This window comes from Sturnus vulgaris, chromosome 22 (assembly GCF_052056855.1).
Source record: "Sturnus vulgaris isolate bStuVul1 chromosome 22, bStuVul1.hap1, whole genome shotgun sequence".
Classification (NCBI taxonomy): Eukaryota; Metazoa; Chordata; class Aves; order Passeriformes; family Sturnidae; genus Sturnus; species Sturnus vulgaris.
In genome coordinates this window covers 10,415,876-10,435,924 of record NC_142264.1, presented here as the reverse complement: position 1 = coordinate 10,435,924, position 20,049 = coordinate 10,415,876, and the positions used below count along the sequence as shown (strand labels likewise).

At 45.1% G+C, this 20,049-nt stretch overlaps 1 protein-coding gene across 10 annotated transcripts in view; it reads right to left on the bottom strand.

Annotated features, from left to right (window-relative positions):
• The window catches only part of EXD3 (exonuclease 3'-5' domain containing 3), a 248,101-nt gene that overhangs the window by 208,378 nt on the left and 19,674 nt on the right, over positions 1-20,049 (bottom strand). The window contains exon 2 of one of the 10 annotated variants that reach the window (XM_088177396.1): positions 17,950-18,038. The exons of the other annotated variants lie outside the window; for them this stretch is intronic. The gene's annotated coding sequence lies outside the window, so the exon portion shown is untranslated. The remainder of the gene's footprint in view (positions 1-17,949; positions 18,039-20,049) is intronic. 10 annotated transcript variants of the gene reach the window in all.

Here is a 20,049-nt window from a genome sequence, read left to right as displayed (position 1 = left end):
AGGCAGATGCCTTCAGGGCACTGTATGTTCAGTCATCTCTTTATCAAACCCTTAACTAATTAAACAATCCTCTTGTCAAAGAGGACAGTTATTGTTTGTGTGACCGATGCCCTGTAAACATAATGGGATAATCTGCCTTTCTCCTTTTCTCTCCCTCAATTCTCCCGAGCAGCTGGGGGATGCGCTGCCCGCCCGCCGGGAAGCCAAGGCTCATCTGTCGCGGCCGCACGCAGCATCAGAAGCCAAGCTTAGGACAATGACGCCTCAGACACTCCAACAATCCATCTGATCCTGTGCCATCCGAGAGTCCCCGGCCGCGGCGGGGCTGGACAAACAATCGGGGGGAAAAAAGAAGGGATTCCTGGATAGAACTGCCAGTTAAAACTGTATTGATCTACGACAAACGATGCTCCAGCAAAAGCATTGCCGGCTCCCTCCTTTGACTTGGTCCCAGGGAAGAAAGAGTCTGCAAACAGCAAAGCTTTGGTCAGATGGCACCAGGCTTGCTCTCACATCTGCACAGTACAGCAGCAAAAGCTGTTCTTCAGCTGCTGGAAGCTCAGCAAGTCCCACGTTCAGAGATGGCTCCAGCCCTGGGTACCCGAGGGAACAGCTAAGCTCACAGAAACCTCGTCTGTGGATGGGTCATGACCAACAGCAGTTAAAGAGGGCAGCTATTTTCTCATGTGAAACGAGGACAATGTTTCAGTGGGTTGCAAAATCCAAATGTTTTCTCCTCTCTGTATTGCTGATGTGGGGGATGTCTTCCCTACAGCCCACTCTGCTCACCCCTGTCAGCAGACCTGCATAGCTCTGTCACCCCAGGGATAACCAGGACAAAAACCATTACCTGTCCCAGCCCTCTTTCATCAAAGTGTCTATTTTCCTACTTACACCACAGCAGCAGTCTCTACTGATTTACTGTAAGAAATTTAAACTGCCCAGTACTTGAATTTTTTAATTAAAATGCAGTGTAAACTGAAACCGAAATAAATCACTATTACAAGGGGCAAATTTCATAGGGCTGTCATTCCCAGGACTGAAGGAGAAAGCAGGTAGGTAGGCAGCCCTTCCCTCCCAGGTGGGGCTCCCCAAACCCTGGGGACACAGACTGAGACAGTCTGTCACTCCTGTCCAGCATGCTCTGGTGCCAAAGGCCACACACAGCTCCACTGACCAGAACTGATGACCACGGTGTCATTGATCTCAGGCCACTTGTATGTGTATTTTGACTAAGGAGGGAATGTGGTGTTTCTGTGAGGGGTGAGGAGGAGGAAGAGGCAGGAGGAAGGGAATGCTGAATAATATCCAAATGTGAAAACCCTTCAGTGCCCATCAAACGTGTGAAGTGGTCATGGCCCGAGGCTGCCAGAGCTCCAGGAGCGTTTGGACAGCACTGCCAGGGATGGACAGGCTGGGATTGTTGGGGGGTCTGGGCAAGAACGGGAGTTGGACTTGATGATTCCAGTGGGTCCTTCCAGCTCAGGGGTTTTGGTGATTCTAACAGGAAGCTTCAGGTCCACGGTCAAATCCATCCTCGGCTGTATTGTCCGAATTCCCAAATTCCCCAAACTTCCACTGACTGCCCAGGCAGTGCCTGACAGCACCATTTCAGACCAGAATGGGGAGGACAAAGGGCTTAGCACAAGAACAACTCTGATCTTCTCCTGAGCAACATTCTCCCTCACAGCCCAGCTTTGAGGAAAGATCTCCTCCCCTGAGAACACACAGAACACTTCAGACAGGGTTCAACGACAACCTAGAGCCCCACACCCAGCTAAAGGCAGAGCCATCACAGATCCACAGGGACAGAACAGAGTGACAAACTCCACCTGTGTGCACGCCCTGCTGAGGAACTCACAGACGTGTCCAGGTGTCCCATCTTCCCTCAGCCCTACCTTGGACAAGCTGCCAGTTGGCTTAAAGCTCCTCCAGAGGAGAAACAACACTGGTGTGCCCTGAGCTCAGGAGGGAATGAAACCCAGAAGACAGCACGTACAATGCAAAGTCTTTTTGCACCTCATCTAGGCCACAACAGGGGAAAAAAATAATGCAAAACTGCTCTATTTTTAACCTACCACCAAGAGAGACTTCACAGAGCCATGTGCAAATCTGAACAAGTTCCTCATTTCAATCCAAGTTAAACTTAGCAAGCGTAAAGCAAACATCCCAAATGGAACATATCAAAGCCAAAATGATGTTATCCTAGCAAAACGGCAACATTTCCCATATCTGTAACCAAAAAAATAGCAATATCAGCCTTAAGGTTCTTTTTTTTGCTCTCTCCCTTACTTGTTTTCTCCCTCCCCACCTCATCACTGCAGCCAAGTTTTAAACAATATCCATGAAAATAGCAGCTTTCAATCTGTTCCTGGAGCAGCCAAGTTAATGAGGCCACATGGCATCCCAGGGCACTCCAGAGGGAAGGGCTCACACTGCTTGTTACTGCAGCCTGTGCTGCTCTCAAAAATGTAAAGCATTTCAAAGTGGTGAGCGCTTCCCTCTTCTTCTCCCCCAGTCTCCAAGTAAGAGAGAGTTCAGCCTTTCAAACACATATTGTGGAAAGAATGAAGTACTTCTGGAAAAAATGAAAGACTGGTTTGCCTTTCTAAATTTAAAGATTTATAAATCAATGCAAATCTTCTTCAAAAAAGAAAAAAAGAAAAGCCAGCAGAACACTCTCATGAGTTCTAGCACAACCATAAGAGAGTTGTAGAAACAAGTACCTGTTTTTCCTGACCTACATTTGCAGGCTGGCAGAAAATCAAAGTTCGTGTCAAATTACAGCAGAGTTTGAACAGACTTGCATGTGCCCTCCAATCTCAGCTATTAAATCTGTTTGAGCCCCGGGAGTGAATGTTTAGTATGAAAGGTGCCGCTCTCTACAGTGACACACACAGGGTACTACGTGAATGCAGGCAGATTGTCTTTTTGTTGTAACACTACAAATGGGAATGGATTTTCCATAGGAGTTGGTTCAAGTAGAGACATTTTCCTTTCCTTGAACTGCTCTATACATTCTCTTCTGTATTTACCATAAAAACCATATGGTTAAGCAGACACAACCACAAAAAGCCAACGTGGAGCTTTGTCCTGAAGGCCTGGCTATGGAACGGCTACACAGGCAAGAGCTGCCTGCGTGGGCTGGGGCTGGGTAAACAACAGCACCCAGCAAACAGCACTGGGGCTGAGGAGAGACAGGGACCTAGAGCCAGGACACACAGAGCAGCCCAAGAACAGGCTCTCACCTGCACCACTCCTCACCCCAGCACAGGCAGCAGTCCCTTGGATTGTTGTTCTCTGAGTGGGGCTGTGCTTTACCTGCCTCGGAGTGCAGCCCGTTCCTGCGTTTGTAATTTCAGAAGGGGTCTGGCCCGTGCCAAGCAAGGGAAAAAGCTGCAGAAGTGAGAAGGTGACACAGCATCACACTGAGGCTTGGAAATAAACCCAATCTTTCTCTTAGAGCAGGAGAATTTTTTTCCTCTCAAGACCACTGAAGCTACTGCAGGGAGCTGGGAAATAAGGCTGCTAGTGATCTACTTCATGTTTGGTATTATTGCCAGGTCCTTATTCCTACAGATGCACCTTCACCACAATAGCCCAGTGACTCATGACCTGTCCCAGAAAATCAGGGTCTGCAGTAAAGATGATGAGTTCTTCCTGCTTCCAACTGTCTAAGAAAACACAGCAGGAAAAGAAGGCCTAGTAATCCAGATTTTCCAAATATCCAGGGAAGACTGAACCCCATGGAATGCAAAGGAATGGACACCTCAGCCAGTTATATGAATCCCACGCTCGATGATCTGAGATGATCTGGTTTAACATAAGCTTGCAAAAACTGTGTGATGGAAACACATTGAAAGTTTCCTTTATTTTAATGCCCATTTTCAGATCCACAGTGTCCATATTTCACTAAAATTAAAATCGCTGTGTTGCAAAAGACATTCAAGACAAAAGTTTCAATTAAGCCTTTTAAAAGATGTTTTTCACAATTGTGGCAGAAATCCTTTAAAACTGCATCTTCCCCAAGCCAAGTCAAACGTGCCTGAGAGGCTGCAGATGTAAACCCGCAGGAAGGCATTGGCAGCAGAATTCCCACCTTTTCACATCCGTGTGAATAGGAATTACCTATACTAACCAGCCCAAGCCTAAGGCCCCCACGGTACTCTGCTGAATTCCAATCACAGGCTGATATAAAGTAAAGGAGTCAGACATCCATTAGCAGCAATCTGAACAGCCCTGTATTTTGGGGACTGCTGGTTTCGCTTACGTTTTTTTGATTTATACCTCATAACTGCAAAACTAATGAGATTCTAATGAAAAGTGGGACATTATTCATTTGGGTTCCCCCCAGGAGGTTCAGTTCATTTCCAACAAGCATGCTGCTCATTAAAACAGGAGGTAATGGTTTTAAGAAGCTGAAACATGAACCTGTTCCCAAATGTGCATGGTCTGAAATGACACAGTGGTTTCTGCAGTTGACAGTTTTACTCCCTTTATTGATATTATTTTGATCAGATAAACTTTTTAAACTGGTGACTTCTAAATAAATAATAAATATCTAATCTGTATATCAAGTAACATAATTATTTTTAATAATTATTTTTTAAAAAGTCAACCCTCTGCGTATTTGCTTCTTCCCTGCCCTAAACAAATCAAACATAAATAAAAACTAAAATATAAAACTATTTGCAACTGTTTTTTAAAAATTGAATGATACTTAATATAGAGAAACTAAGTAGGTGCACATATCATTAAAAACATGCATCTGTATAGTTCTCCTTACTGAAATGGCTGAAGACATAACCTCAGCTATCAGACACTTCCAAAGTGTATCTATGAAATACCAGCATCAGGCAAAGGATCTCTTTGAAAATCCTTTCCTTAGTGACACACAGGTCTGTAGCACAGAGGTGAAGCTGCACACCTCTAAAGCTCTCTGGAATAATTGTTCCTCAGCCATATCCTCCAATCTCTGATCCCCAGTGGGCCTTTGGAATTCGTACAGAACCAAGAGTGCTTTGCTTTGCTGCTTTCCATGGCTGGTGCAGCTCGGACAGTACAGTGTTCCCATTCCTCCTACACCAAAGCCATGAGAAATGAAACACTGAACCAGAGCTTTTTAAAAAGCATTTAAATTAGGAAATGAAGTCTAGAACATGGAGCATTTGAATTGCCTGTTCATCAAGGCCAAGGCAGTGGGTCTACCAGTTACTGGAGGCAGGGACTCCAAAGTGGCAGTGTTGGCTTTCCAGCATCCCATCAACTCCTGACTCCTCCAGACACAAACCAGAAATGCACCAACTACAGATTAGGGAGGGACAATTTTAATAGTTCATTCATGAAAGCTCATTCAGTTCCTGCCTCATGGCTGTATTGCACAACCCAAATATAAAAGATTTTGATTCCAGAGGGAAACTTCTCTGGAGTTTAGGCTTTCCCAGTCTCTCCCCTCCAGTTTCTCCTGGTGTCTCTTAAAGAGCCAGGCTGGGAGAGCCGGGGGTATTTAGCTTGGAGAAGAGAAGGCTCCATGGAGACCTCAGAGTCCCTTCCAGGGCCTAAAGGGGCTCCAGGAGAGCTGGAGAGGGACTGGGGACAAGGGATGGAGGGATGGGGACAAGGGGGAATGGCTCCCACTGCCAGAGGGCAGGGATGGATGGGATATTGGGAAGGAATTGTTCCCTGGCAGGGTGGACAGGCCCTGGCACAGGGTGCCCAGAGCAGCTGTGGCTGCCCCTGGATCCCTGGCAGTGTCCAAGGCCAGGCTGGACATTGGGGCTTGGAGCAGCCTGGGACAGTGGGAGGTGTTCCTGACCATGGTAGGGATGGAATGGGATGGGACGAGCTGTAAGGTCCCTTCTAATCCAAACCATTCCATGGCTCTATGATTCCTTCTCTTCCTAAATGCTACAAATCGGGTACTAAAGCATCTGTGTCATTCAAGCACTCCACCCCAGTAAACAGCATCACCTGGGGGCTTTAGGGGAACAGACAGTTCAATCTGTTCAATCTTAAATAACATTTTCTTTCTGGGGAAAGATAAAACAGTTCAGTAAGTGATCCTGCAGCATTCACTGAAGATGAATGTCCCACAAAGCAAGCACAAGGAAGATAAGTGGTTCCACCCATCTGAACAAACATTTCCTCCCAGTCACACCCTCTGCACATAAAAGCAGGAATCTTTCTAAACTCACACTGAACAATTCTAGTGGAAGGTCACAAACAATAACAATGGATAATTAAAACAATAATCAGGCTTAGTAAGACAAAAATTAAAAGTAAATTGCTCATAATTTTTTTCAAAAACTGCCCAAGCCTCAGCAAGAACACATTTTGGACAGAGGAGGATTTGAATTTAAAAGATTACAACAAGCTGCTGTTCATAACCAAAAGAAAAGTCTCTCCACTTTTGGTGCTGTGAGATTCACTGTGGAGCAAAGGGATTTTGTGGGACAAAGGAGGACAGACTATAACATTCTTGTTGAAGATGTAATATGCTAAAGTATTACACACAGCAAGGAACGTCCAGGCTAAACACATCCATAGCTTGGAGCTGGCTCACAGCTCATCCCACCAGCAGTGGGACTGCCCTTCTTGTGTCTCAGTGTTCCTGCCTTGGAGATACAGGAATGGGAGTGGTGTTGGGAATACCATTAGAATAAAAAAAGGAAAAGGGAAGGGAAGGGAAGGGAAGGGAAGGGAAGGGAAGGGAAGGGAAGGGAAGGGAAGGGAAGGGAAGGGAAGGGAAGGGAAGGGAAGGGAAGGGAAGGGAAGGGAAGGGAAGGGAAGGGAAGGGAAGGGAAGGGAAGGGAAGGGAAGGGAAGGGAAGGGAAGGGAAGGGAAGGGAAGGGAAGGGAAGGGAAGGGGCACTGACACGAGGCACATGCACATCTTCAGCTCTCGGGATCAGGGAGTTACTTCTTATTTTGTAAAGCACTCAGCTTAATATATACCCAAGAGATACTGGTACAGTTGTGTTGCTCCATGTTTGTCATTGAGTAGCTCTGATTAAACTACCCCAACCAGGTTGGTGGGAAAAATTATTAAAGATTTTAGGCAGAGCAGTACATTTTCGGTAATGGATCTGAAGGAGAGATTTTCTGTCATTTAAACCTCCCCCGCTATTTACTGAGGTTGTTCTACAGGTTATAAACTACTTATCTGGCTCTTTCCTCCCTAAAGAGGATCCCCTTATCACAGCTCTCCTTCACCAGTCCTGCTCCCTGACACTACCCTTATTGTTCTCTATTCCACAAATCCCTTCACTTTTTCTTTCCAGGGACAATTTAATTGAAACTCTGAACATTGCTCTGAGTATACTCAGCTTCCAGACAGCTGCCTCTGTCTGAGACGTCTATGGAGGAATTCAGAATAGAAGTCAGGTTTTTGTAGAATGCAGAATTCCCTTTCCTCCTGGAATACATTGCTCCATGCCCTCTGCATACCCTGCCTGGGGTGACAAGTGAGGCACAGCTGTGACAGACAAGAGCTTTCTTAACTCCCCACTCCAGAGCACATCCATCTTCAACACTGGGAAAAGCAACAGTTCTTGGGGAAAAAAGGTTGGTATGTGGTCACGTAATTAAACACTGTCATAACTCACACCCACATTGTGGTAGGTTGGTGGTGTGCAGGCATCCTTAGCTCTGGCATTTCCTCAGTTTAGGCTCCTTGCATTAGAAATCTAAATACTGTTTTTACCGTACCGCACCATAAATTATTGTGCAGAAAAAGTAGCATCCCTAAAAAACCAATTCTTCAGCATGAAAGCCCACCTCAACGCCTTGCTAGAATGAAGCCACAATCCCTGGCTCCTCATTCACATCCCAGCCCTGGTACAGCAGCACATCTGTGAGCAAGCCCGAGCACATGAGCACTCTCACTGTGCCTGAAATGCAGCACACGATGGAGCAGCATAGCCTGTACAAACCACAGCTCCGGAGAGAACCACAGGCTCAGATCAAAGAGAGAAACTGGAAAGCAACTGGATTCCGAAAGGACTCGAGTTGACAAGGCTGGCATTCACAGCAGTACAGATATCCCAACAGCCTTTCTGTATTCTTAGAGCAGACAAATGAAGAATAATGTTGACGCCATCGGCGGCGAAGGGAAGAGAATGGCATTGCCCCCTGGGGACGCTGTGTGCCGGGCGTGGGGGGGATGGGGCTGGAGCAGAAGCGGTTGTTAAGGGAACAAGCAGGAAAGGTGAAACAATGGCTGAGAGGAGCATCTCAACAAAAACGCACCAGACTCCGGGTGTGCGCTGCGAGGAGCGGGAGCTCGGTCCCGTGAGGCGACCCTGCCCAGGCCGGGCCCGGGGGCGGAGGGAGCGGGGCCCGGCCTCAGGCGGGGACACATCCCCGACAGCCTCCCAAACCAGAGAGAACGGAAGAACGTGGAAATCAGAGTCCCAGACTGCTGTGGGTTGGAAGGCACCTTACTGCTCATCCAGTGCCACCCCTGCCATGGGCAGGGACACCTCCCACTGTCCCAGGCTGCTCCAAGCCCCAATGTCCAACCTGGCCTTGGGCACTGCCAGGGATCCAGGGACAGCCACAGCTGCTCTGGGCACCCTGTGCCAGGGCCTGCCCACCCTGCCAGGGAACAATTCCTGCCCAATATCCCATCCAGCCCTGCCCTCTGGCAGTGGGAGCCATTCCCTGTGTCCTGTCACTCCATCCCTTGTCCCCAGTCCCTCTCCAGCTCTCCTGGAGCCCCTTTAGGCACTGGAAGGGGCTCTGAGGTATCCATGGAGCCTTCTCTTCTCCAGACCTAATCCTAATTCTCTCAGCCTTTCCTCCTAGGACAGGTGCTCCAGCCTGCTCTCTATCAAACTCTTCCTAAGAGCTCCATGCACAAAACTTTCCCAGCTTTTGCTCTATGGGCATTGTTGCAATCAGCTCCACTAAAGGTAAAACTTTAAGATCTCTTAAAAAACAAGATTTCTTGGAAACAGCCAGCTCCACTGTCACAAGATCCTGTCCAATGACCACCCAAAATCTCCTTCTTTCTAGGAATTGATGACCAATGCTCTGCCTGCCCTCTGTTTCATGGCTTTGCACACAGGGCACACTTGGCAGTGGATCAGCTGCTCCTGCAAGTCATGAGCTACAAATTGCAGAAACACACCAGGAGCTAAAATCAGTTTCTGAGAACAAAAACAGCTGGTATAGAAACAAAAGCCAAATATTCTCCTGGCTGCATTTTTTAAAAATTTAGCTTAAAACAAAATTTAAAAAATCTGCTTGGAACCCAAACAGTCTCTAGCTGAAAATGTGGTGTCTAGCCTGAAAAACAGAGGCTTGTGGACATCATGCCAACAACACAGGATTCCCATGGACCTGGTGTTTCTCAAGCCCTTAATGTTGTTCAGCTTAGGCAAGTAGTTTCAGGATTCCCAGTTTAAAATCTACAACACACATCTGCAATTCATTCTAGTTTTTTTATTTTATCTCTTACTTCTCCAACCAACTCCAAATGGTTTTGTGAGTTCTCACAATCTGGTACTAATCAGTTACTCATGGTGAGGAGTCCCCACTTCCTCCAAAGGGCTCCCTTTGCACGGGGAGCCAAGCTGTGCATTTCGTCAGCTGCATTTTGCCAGAAACAACAGCAACTACCTGATAAAACAAGACTGTTTGGAGTATTGTATGCTTGATTACAGGACATGGAAAACCTCTAACATGGCACTGGGCATTTTCTACTCCTCTTCCATCAGCTCACCTCGTTAAATTGAAGTGACTCCTCTACTAATGAGAGTAATTTCCCATATTGCAGAAGGAGACTTCAAGAGGTTTCAAGGGAAACTTGTTAGAAATTTTCATCCAGCTGTATGAAAAGAATTCCCATTTGAGAAATGCCACTGGCTTAAAACCTTTACTGGAAGTGTCCCAAAAATCAGACAGTCAGTATTTGCCTCCTGCACATCAGCTCCTGCACATCAGCTGTGTCAGATGAAATGCTGCAGACACAGCAGGTGAAGGCAGTTACTCTCAGAAGTGATTCTGAAATACAAATACAACCATCTCTGCTTCCCTGCTCTTCTTGTTTCAAATACAACAGAAACATTGCACTCTTGAGCTGTGGGTGCATCCCTTATCACCATTGCACAGGAGCCCCCAGACCTCGGGGACAGCAACTAGAACATTCTTCTTGCCGAATGAAGATTTTTTTTCAGGCAAAACAGTTGAAGACTAACAATTCTGTTTCTGCCCTTATGAGTTTCTATTCAATTCTATCCAAGCTATTATAATTAAGAGACCTTCACTAAAAAAATCTTTCAGAAGCTCCTGTTTCTCTGCATAGCACACGTGACAGGCACAGCTTCATAAGTTGGGCATCTGTTATTGCTGTCCTCCTCATGATACATCTGGCTCTGATCAGCACAAATGGTGGATAAAGATTTCCCTTTCTTGGGGCTGAAGGACTGGTTGCTTCTTTCAGGCTTCACCAGACCCAATCAGTGATTCTGATGTGGTCCTATGGGAGCAGACAGGAGAGTGAGTTTGTGGTTCTGCCAGACTGTCCCAGGAATGACAACGCCATGGCTAGAGGACAAATGTCTCCTCATTATCAGCCCAGCCTAACAAATAGCTGATAATGGAAGGATAGACACTGGAGAAATGTCCCTCCAGTTTCCTGTTTGAGTAACTGCAACCCTCCCTGCCTGATCTCACACTCACAACATCAGGCTGCACCCAGGCAAGCTTTACTATTTCTTTCATGCTTTACTGTTTACATCCTGCCCTTACCCTCCACATGTTTCCTATCTTCAGCTCCTGAAGGTAAGTCATGAGCTTTGGCTATTGCATAACACAACCTCTCCAGGGACCTTTGATATTCTCCTCCAGATGGCTGGACAATAACCTTCTTTCCACATCCTCTACGCTCTCAGATTCTGATTGACCAACTTGACCAAACTGAAAATGAAATACAGATATAATTACTTTATCTTCTTTATTTTTATTTTCATGCTGGAAAAAGTTGGAAAATTCTTGGGAACAAGCTTGTATTGAGTATATAGTATGTCACTGAATTTGCTTGGCATCCCTGCTATGGTGGCACATACTCAGGCAGTTGCACTTGTGATGTCAATAATGAGCGGCATGAAAACACCCATCAGAGAAAAGCAGAGATGGAAGGACTCTCACAAGCTCATCTAATCTTCCTCTCTCACCTCAAGGCAGAATTAACAGAATTTTCAACAGAGACTTACCTAAATCAAATCTTTAAACCTTCACACTGACATTTGATAGCTCAAGAGAGAAAGTCTTTCATTGGTAAAAATAACAAAAACAAAAAAAAAAAAAAAAAAAAAAAAAAAAAAAAAAAAAAAAACAAAAAAGAAAAACAGGACCTGCAAGCCAGCAGCAAACATGCTTCCAAGAGATCACCCCAAGTAATGAATTCTGTTTTATTAGTTAATAGAATCATACACATGTCACAGAGTATCCTGATTTGGGAGGAACACACATGGAAGGGAGGAAAAACAACTCCAATGGAGCAGAATGCTGTCAGGAATGGCTACTCTTGGGCCATGCATGGCAAAGGACAGGAGTTTGTTCCCCACTTTCTTCCAGAACCAGATCTTACCCCTGGCTGATTATCACTGGGGCTACTGTACCGGTGCCCATCCTCAATAATCCATATCCAGAGGAAGAGCAGGATGAGTTTCCTTTCTTCCAAAGGAAAGGAGGCTGCTAAAGCAAAGGTGTTCAGCTGGTCTGCAGCTCGTGTGGAGTTTTTATGCTGTGTACAATGTCTGGAACTGCAAGACTGTACAAACACTGATGTAAACATGTTTAGACCATAGCTTTAATTAAAAAAAACCCACCAAAACCCAACAACAACCCCTTCATCATATCTATTTGCAGCTGCACAGCATGCTCTGAGCTCTGCGGTGCTGGGCAGCAGCTGTGCTTTTAGTGCCCTTCTTCTAAAGAGAACATCATGTTCCCTTCTGCAGGAGCTCCAAGGAGCCAGGATTTTTGCCCCTGTGAAAACCACATGCATGTAGCCCCCTTCCAGGCTACAACTTTTATGTATCCTGAAATGACTTCCCAGAGTGTTCTCTGAAAACCCTTCTGTTAACATGAATGTCTCAGCCAAGAATGGATTTTTCTGGATCCTGTTCACAGACTGTTACTAAAAATTGCAGCAACATATTTTTCCAGCCTTTAGGAATACTGGATGTGACTGCCTTTTATTTCTATAAGGACTCTGCCCCAGGATCATTCTTAAAAGCTACTTCCAGACCTTGGTAGCATCTCACAAGTAATGTCTTTCCAAAATCCCAATATTAGATTATCGCTGCACACAGTGAGTAAAAACTGAGACCTCTAGAAAAATGCTTACAAACCTATGCTTAGGAGGATTACAGAAATTATAATGTGATCGAAATCTGATCAACACAACTTCACCAAAAGTTAACTCTAAATCATATCTAGTGGAAACTGTCCCTGCCTATGGCAGGGAGCTGGAACAAGATGATCATTAAGGTCCTTTCCAACTCAAACCAGTCTGTAGTTCTGTGATACCTTTTATTCTCACCAACTGCCACAATTTTCATATGACTCTTGGAACAGATGCCCAAGCTCCAGCTCAGAATGGTACTGCTGTACACGTCTCACTTCCACTTGTTTGACAGAACAAATAAGTAACAAATTAAACGTATCCTCCATGGGTAGGACTGTTCCTCCATGATCCTGGGTGGACAGTAAATAGCATTAACTTCCAATCAAGTAAGGGGTTTTAAAAATGGATTGATGGTCTTTAGCCACTTTCAACACAACTTCTTCCAGTAGCAATTAACAGTACATGGTATGAGTGTTTTAAGAAAGAAAGAAAGAGTACATGACAGGCAAAAAAACCTTTCCTGGTTTGCACATTGGCTGCAGTGGTGGTGACACAGCAGCTCCTGGAGTCAAAGGGCAGCCACAAAAGAACACTCATTTCCAGGAGCATCCTGACTGGAGAGCTTCTATCCTGTGCAGTTCCTCCCTGCACTTACGGCCAAGCAGCACAAAGTCAGGAACCCTCCTGACTGGCCCTTTACAACATAATTCCCACTGTGTGTGGACTAGTGGAGTCTCACGTGGCCTTGAATGACAGGAAAGCTCCCTCTTCCTGAAGGCTGCCATCAGCAGGAGATCCCATGGAGATCCCATGGACAACACTTGTAAGCACAGGACAAGCAGTGTCTTTTACAGCTCCACCTCCTGCAAATGAGGAATCACTGAAGAAAAGCAGGAGCTTAGGTTACCTAAAACTACAGCATTTACAGCCTAAGCTGCAAATTTACATTCATTTACAGCCTGAGCACCACTTAGGGCCAATGGCACAAGTGAAGCAAGACTGTCCTCAACCATCACTGCACTGAGGTAATGTTTTACTGATTGTCATTGAAACCTGGGATTATTTCTGCACCTGGCTCCGTTCAGTAACTCGGACAAAGAACCTCAGGTGCCATTTCCCATCTCCAAAATGGGAAAGGTGTTTCCCCCTTGCCTCCATGTGGCACGCTGAGGGTGCAAGGTACTGAGGACACTGCTGGAGCAGATCTCCCAAAGCCCTCAGTGCCAGCACTTTTCCTTGGCAGCAATGGCACTGCCTGGCTGCTGGTAGAGACATGTTAAGGATTATTGCATCACTCTTTTCAAAATGGGGCACTTCAGAATCTCATGGCACAGGCTTTGTATTCCTTTCCAAAAAAGATGCATTTCACTGAGCACACACATCAGCTCTCACCTGAGCACAGCCTAGGAAGGACCAGCCAGAGGCACTTTTCCTCTGTAGCAGCCTGGGCAAGAGGACTCCCAGGAGAGAGAATGGGCTTAACCTCACCCATCCCCATCACATGTACCTGTGCCTTTCCTCCCTTGCAGAGGGCATCTGCTGAACAGGAGTTCTCAGTCAGAAGCATCCCCCATCACCCCCTTTTCCAGTGAGCACATGGACTGAAATATTTTACTTCAATCTGGTTCTTTCAAGATTTTTTACAGGAGCAAAATTTTAGTTGTTAGAGAAAGTAACAAATTTAATTTCAGTTCCCACCTGCCACAGCTTATGCTGATAGCCTCAGCCAAACATTATCACTTCAGAAGAAATATTATCATATAAGACAGAGATAAAATAGACCAGTAAAAATAAACTGAAGGAGAAAATGATTTCACTATTTAACCTTGTCAGCAAAGGGAAGAGATATTCTGGAGGAAGCTCAAGGCTCAGACACCACCAGTGCTCTTGCTGAAAGCCAAATTATTTTAACATACATGCTAAAAACAAAGATGGGATATGTTATCCTAGCAAGCATTTGCTGGCTGCTTCTGTCCACACCTGTGGGCAGAAACAGTGATGGAGACATAACAAAGAATGAATTACACATTAACTCCTCCATCTCTCCCAGTACTCTGCTTTTAGATGTCAGTGCAACACAGGGGTCAGTGTCAAAGCTAACTTTTTTTAATCCTGAAACACTTCTCATACTGAGTTTGTGACATGACACTTGCTCATTTTTCTCTTGGTATCAGCTAGAGATTTACATTGTAAATTGGATGCTGATGAAAACAGCATCAACAACTTCATTCTTTATGGCTGCAATTGGCTTCAATAAATTTAGGATTTTTTTTAAAGCGATCAGTGAACCACAGACAGGTTCCTGAAAAATAAACCTTACCCAGACTAACTGAAAGAATGCATTTTGTTTTTAAAACAACCTGCAAAATTCAGGTAAAACATCATAATTCAAAATCTTGTACTTAATATTTATGGAGAATCCTTTGGAAAGAAGCTGCTGCTGGCTCCATCTTTCTTAGACAACTCTAAAGAACTGAAAAACACATTAAAAATTGAGCAGATGATCCTTATTCAAATAATTTGGGAGAAGGCCACAGAAACAAAGTCACCCTGTGTAACCTCAAGCTTACCAATGAAAAATAAAGGAAGTCTGAGAAAAAAAGTAAACTAAAGACACTGAAGAGAAATATTCTTAAATAAATGGATAACCAAGACCATGTCATCGTGTGGTGGCTCCGGGGAGTTCACAGAATAGGGAGTGGCACAGAGTCTGTGAAAATCTGTGTTATGGGTTACACATCTACAAGTGCTCCAGAAGCAGATCCCAGCTGTGTGGGTCCTACATGCATCTCCTGAACCCTTGGCATCTCACCAGAAAAAACCTGCTGCAGAACCTGCTTGAGCCAACACCTTCACAGGATCTGAGCTGGAAGGGACCCACCAGGATCACCCAGGGCAGCCCCTGTCCCTGCCCAGACCCCCCAACAATCCCAGCCTGTCCATCCCTGGCAGCGCTGTCCAAACGCTCCTGGAGCTCTGGCAGCCTCGGGGCCGTGCCCATTCCCTGGGGAGCCTGGGCAGTGCCCAGCACCCTCTGGGGGAAGAACCTTGCCCTGAGCTCCAGCCTGAGCCTGCCCTGGCCCAGCTCCAGCCGTTCCCTGGCTCCTGTCCCTGTCCCAGGGAGCAGAGATCAGAGCTGCCCCTCGGGATGAAGCTCAGACTGTTCCAGGATCAGCAGACAGGTGGAGGCAGAACCTGAGCACAGTGGGAGACCCGACCTGCAGGGTGCAAACCTGGACTTCACAGGCAATACCAAAGACCACACCAGCAGACAGGCATGGCAGCAAGGAAATGAACCAAGAGCAAAAGGTAGGCTGAGTATCTGGGAAAAAAAATCTGAAAGAGTGAGAATTAATATAAGGAATTAGTCCTCAGGGAAACAGTGGAAGCGCTTTTGCGTGGGTATTTTATGAGAGACTGGGCACACCACCAACAAATGTACTGCAGGAAAGAATCAGACAATGGCAAGGAAATGGATTAAACGTGTTAGCAAGACAATTTCCAGATCCGATTTCTGTGAAGAGAAGACCATGACCTCACCACTGGATTTGTGGTGTTACCATTAAGTGCTGCCCCATATGAGCCCCAAGTCCCTCACTAGCATGGGTATGGTCTTAAGACAGACCACACCAAAGACTGAAAGGGATCTGGGAGTGTCTCTTCATTGTTATTTTATTTTTGTATTAATGATGGGTCAATTTATGTCCACAGATTTTGTAAGGCAGAATTCACCAGGGATACTGAGGAGGGGAAAACCGAGACACAGACTAAAGCTTTTGGGGAAAACAAGAGGGCTGAAGTTGATTAAAAGGAAAAAAAAAAAAAAAAAAAAAAAAGGCCGGAGGAACATAATGTTTAAAAACACATATGTGGGAGAAGTGACTTTTTTCCAAGGACCCATGGCAGCAATGGAAACACGGAAAATGGCTGGCTGGCCAAACTGCATTTCTGTATTTGTCTCATCCTTTCCAGTTCACTCCAGTTCACTGGAGCACAGCAGAAGCACCAGCAGCTTTTTCTTGTGTAGGATTCCTACCACTGTAAGAAGCACAGAATCCATTTCCACTCTAGCCAAGATCCAATCAGGGCTTTGTGAAGCACTGTCTGACATCCAAATCAGAGAAGCCACTGCAGATGTAGCTGTGGGAGAAACCAAAGGCCAGAGCTTCCCTTTCACTTGTTAACTAACAGAGGTGGGCCACAACATCCAAGTAAACAGGAGCTTACCAAAGGGATAAAGTGCTACATCCAGGATGAGCCCTCTGTAAACACACACTGGCCCATTGAAAACCCTTCCCCTCCTGCAGGAAGGAATTGCTCCATCATGGTGAATTTACTGGCACCTCAGTGAAGCAGCCCAGAAATGATGGAGCTGATGAAGTTGGCCATCAGGGCAGAAGACTGGAACAGAGCTGTCATGTTAAACCAGTGACAAACACACAAAACTCATCTCAATATTCCAAGTTTCTGTCAGCTGTGCAGAATGAGGCACCCTCTCCTGCAGGCCAAGGGTTCACATAAAACCACAACAGCATCTTAATATTTAACACTTTGGGTGGAGGCCTATCTTCTTGCTGAGAGATAATGATTCAGACTCTCTTTGATCTGTATTTCACCATGCCTTTATTTTTTTGTCATCTCATTTTATTTTTTTTTGTGTTCCCCAAAGCTACCAGTCGTTTCTGTTAGCTCCTGGCTGGGTTACTGCAGAGAAGACCATCAAGGTGCTTCACTGGATAGCAGAGCATTTCCTGCTTCCCCATGGCCCTTCCAGATCAAAGAATCGTCAAGCCATGTCCTGTCTCCAAAGTTGGGCAATAGCAAATGCCAAGGGAATAGTAAAGCAGAGCATACATGAACAGATACTTCCCTGACACTCTCCCAGCCTCTAGAAATCTGCTAGACAGAGATGGAGATTGTGTTTGTGGAAGTGTTTGGTCAATTTGTTCAATTGTTTCTTGAATTCACATGAGCTTTAGCATTTGCACCATCCCACACGACAGCTTTCCACAACTTGTCCATGGTGCATGAAAAATTATGTCCTTATGATGGACTTAGAGAGATCTAAACCTTTCCACTGTTATTTTGAAGCTCCACAACTCTGGCATTAGAAGAGATTGGTCACAATCCCTCCCATCTCCTGTTCCTTATTTATCCAATAAGCAACTGTATACAGCAGATGGGAGCTGCAACATCAAACCCAGCCCCATCCCACTGAAATGTCAGAAGAGCTGAGAACAAAGAAACAAAACACAGAATTGAATGTTGAGAATGGACAGGCTTCTAAATTTGAGCCATTTTTCAGAGGAACAAAGTTTTGATCAGCAGATATTTCAGGAACGCTGAAAGATTAGCTTTCATGAATAAAAGGCTCTGGGGAAGTTTCCTTTATTTTCTTTTGACTGTTACATCAGATGAAAAACTCCAGCAATTTCTTTTGTTCTAGTGTTTCCAGAAAAAGAACAGACACAAGCACACCAGATTAATCCATTTCTGTGATTAAGCAGAATCTGAACATGGATGGTTCTGGAAAGCTTTGGGAAACACATGGATTTCCAGTAACCCAGGCACATGGCTCACCACATTTATTGGTACCTCTGAAGGATTTGGAGAGATGAATGCTGAGTTCTGGTGTAAGAGAGTTCATATCTTGCTCTCCTTTCCATGAATTTCAGCAGCAGTTCCTGAGACAATGGGATAAATGCTGTTATCTTTAAGACAGCAGAATCATGAGGCATTCATTGTAGCATCTACCAATAAACTCCTCTAGATCATCTGGCCAAAGGCAGAAAAGAGTAAGGCTTCAGTTAAATAAATCTGCTGAAGCTGAATGCATTTTTTCATTATTTTAATCCGTAGCCCAAATTGATAAAAAATAAGTCCTCAGCCTTGGAGAAACTGAATGTGTACCTTCTTCTACATTGAATGCTGCTGTTTCTTGAGGAGTTAATAAACATCAAATGAATAGAAGAGCTTTGAGTCTGCCACCAGCATGGATTGTCATTTAAATCCTTTCCAGTTATAAGAACAATGAGAACATGTGCCTGGAAAGGGCTTCAGGGAGCCACATCCTTTTAACCTCCTGCAGCTCTTTGGTCAAGGGCTCTCCAGGGAATTTGGCAGGTTGGCAGTGCTGGGAACATCCATGTCCTGCACCTGGCCACACTGAGCAGTGGGGCAGGAACATTGCCAGAAATTATAGACAGGCCTAATTCCAAGAGAGGGCTTCATCTTCAGCAACAACAAGTAAAGTAAGAAGAGAACCTGGTCTCCATTTTATCTGGACTGTTTTAACCAGAACTGACTGTGCAACTGCCATGGAGCAAAGAAGTAAAGTCAGACAAACCCTTTACACAATTTCCATGCCCCACTAATTCCAGTATGCTCCTCAAGGCCTCAGCAAAGCACCTCACACCAATCTGCAAAATTTACTTTTAAATCTTGAAGTTAAGAAATACTTGAAAGAAACATAGGTTTGGGGGCACTATTAGGTCAGGCTCAAACCTACTCGATATCCTGCATTAATTGTGTTTTTGATTTCTTTTGCCCAGTTCAATATAATTGGATATTTCAAAAATGCACTTATTTCTATCCTGCATTTACTCCATATATCAATCATTAAATTAAGTGATGGAGTGATTTAGCAGCTTTGCTGCATTGTTATAGCTCCAGAAGGCAGGATGGATGCACTGGAGAACATTCAGGAAGACAAGCAACACTTCTGCCAGTCACAGATCAATGAAAGAGGACCCCTATACTATTCTCATTTTTTTATTCTTCATATTACTTTGTATTTTTTTAATGTTTATGAATGCTCCATAATCCAAGGCTGCATTTTATGAATGCTTATAAATGATATAAATATTTCCTGGTAACATGAAGAATCTGGATGAACTAACAGGAAATAAAAGATATCCATCTTCCAGAGAATGAAATGGAGTTTCCATCTACAGATGGTTCAGTGGCACTTGTGTACCTGCCACTCCTTTTTGGAGATTAGAAGATACTGCACGATTTGTCAGCTGAAATGGACTGGAACCACCTCAATACAGCCTCCTGTTGTATTTGACAGTCTCCCACCCCATCCCCAGGACAGCAGAGTCACCAGGATCCTGCTGGGTAGGGCTGTCCAACCACATCCCCATGGGGTTTGGTGCAAGCACTGATGGGAAGTGGAAGGAAAAATGAAGCATATTTGCTTTGCACCCCACTCTGCCTCGGGGGTTCTGGCAAATCTCCTTGCTCATATAGCAGAGTTTGGTTTGTCCATGGTTAAACCTCAGCAGCTCCTTGACAAGTGCTCTAACAACCATACAGGGAATGGAAACCAATGCCAGAAGAGACAGGAAATGAGGAAAGCGCTCTCAAGGACTTTGCTCCGAAAGCAATTTCCCATTGTTCACCAAATAGAAGCATTTGAATTCATTGATTTGGTTTTAGCCAGGTTCTTTTTTGGCAGGGCACGTTGCCTCGTTTTCTCCTCTACTTTGTTTAAGACATATCTTACAGTTTGTCTCGTTATCAAAGGACACACACTTCTAGGAAAACCTTCATTTTTGGATCAACTCCTGCCTTAGACACTTCTCCCTGCTGGCTGCACAGATCCTGGGCTGACCAGCCCTGTGAGGCACAGAGCCACAGCAGATGTCAGCCTTCACTCCGTCCCAGGGATTTCTCAGTCCCTTAATCCAAAAA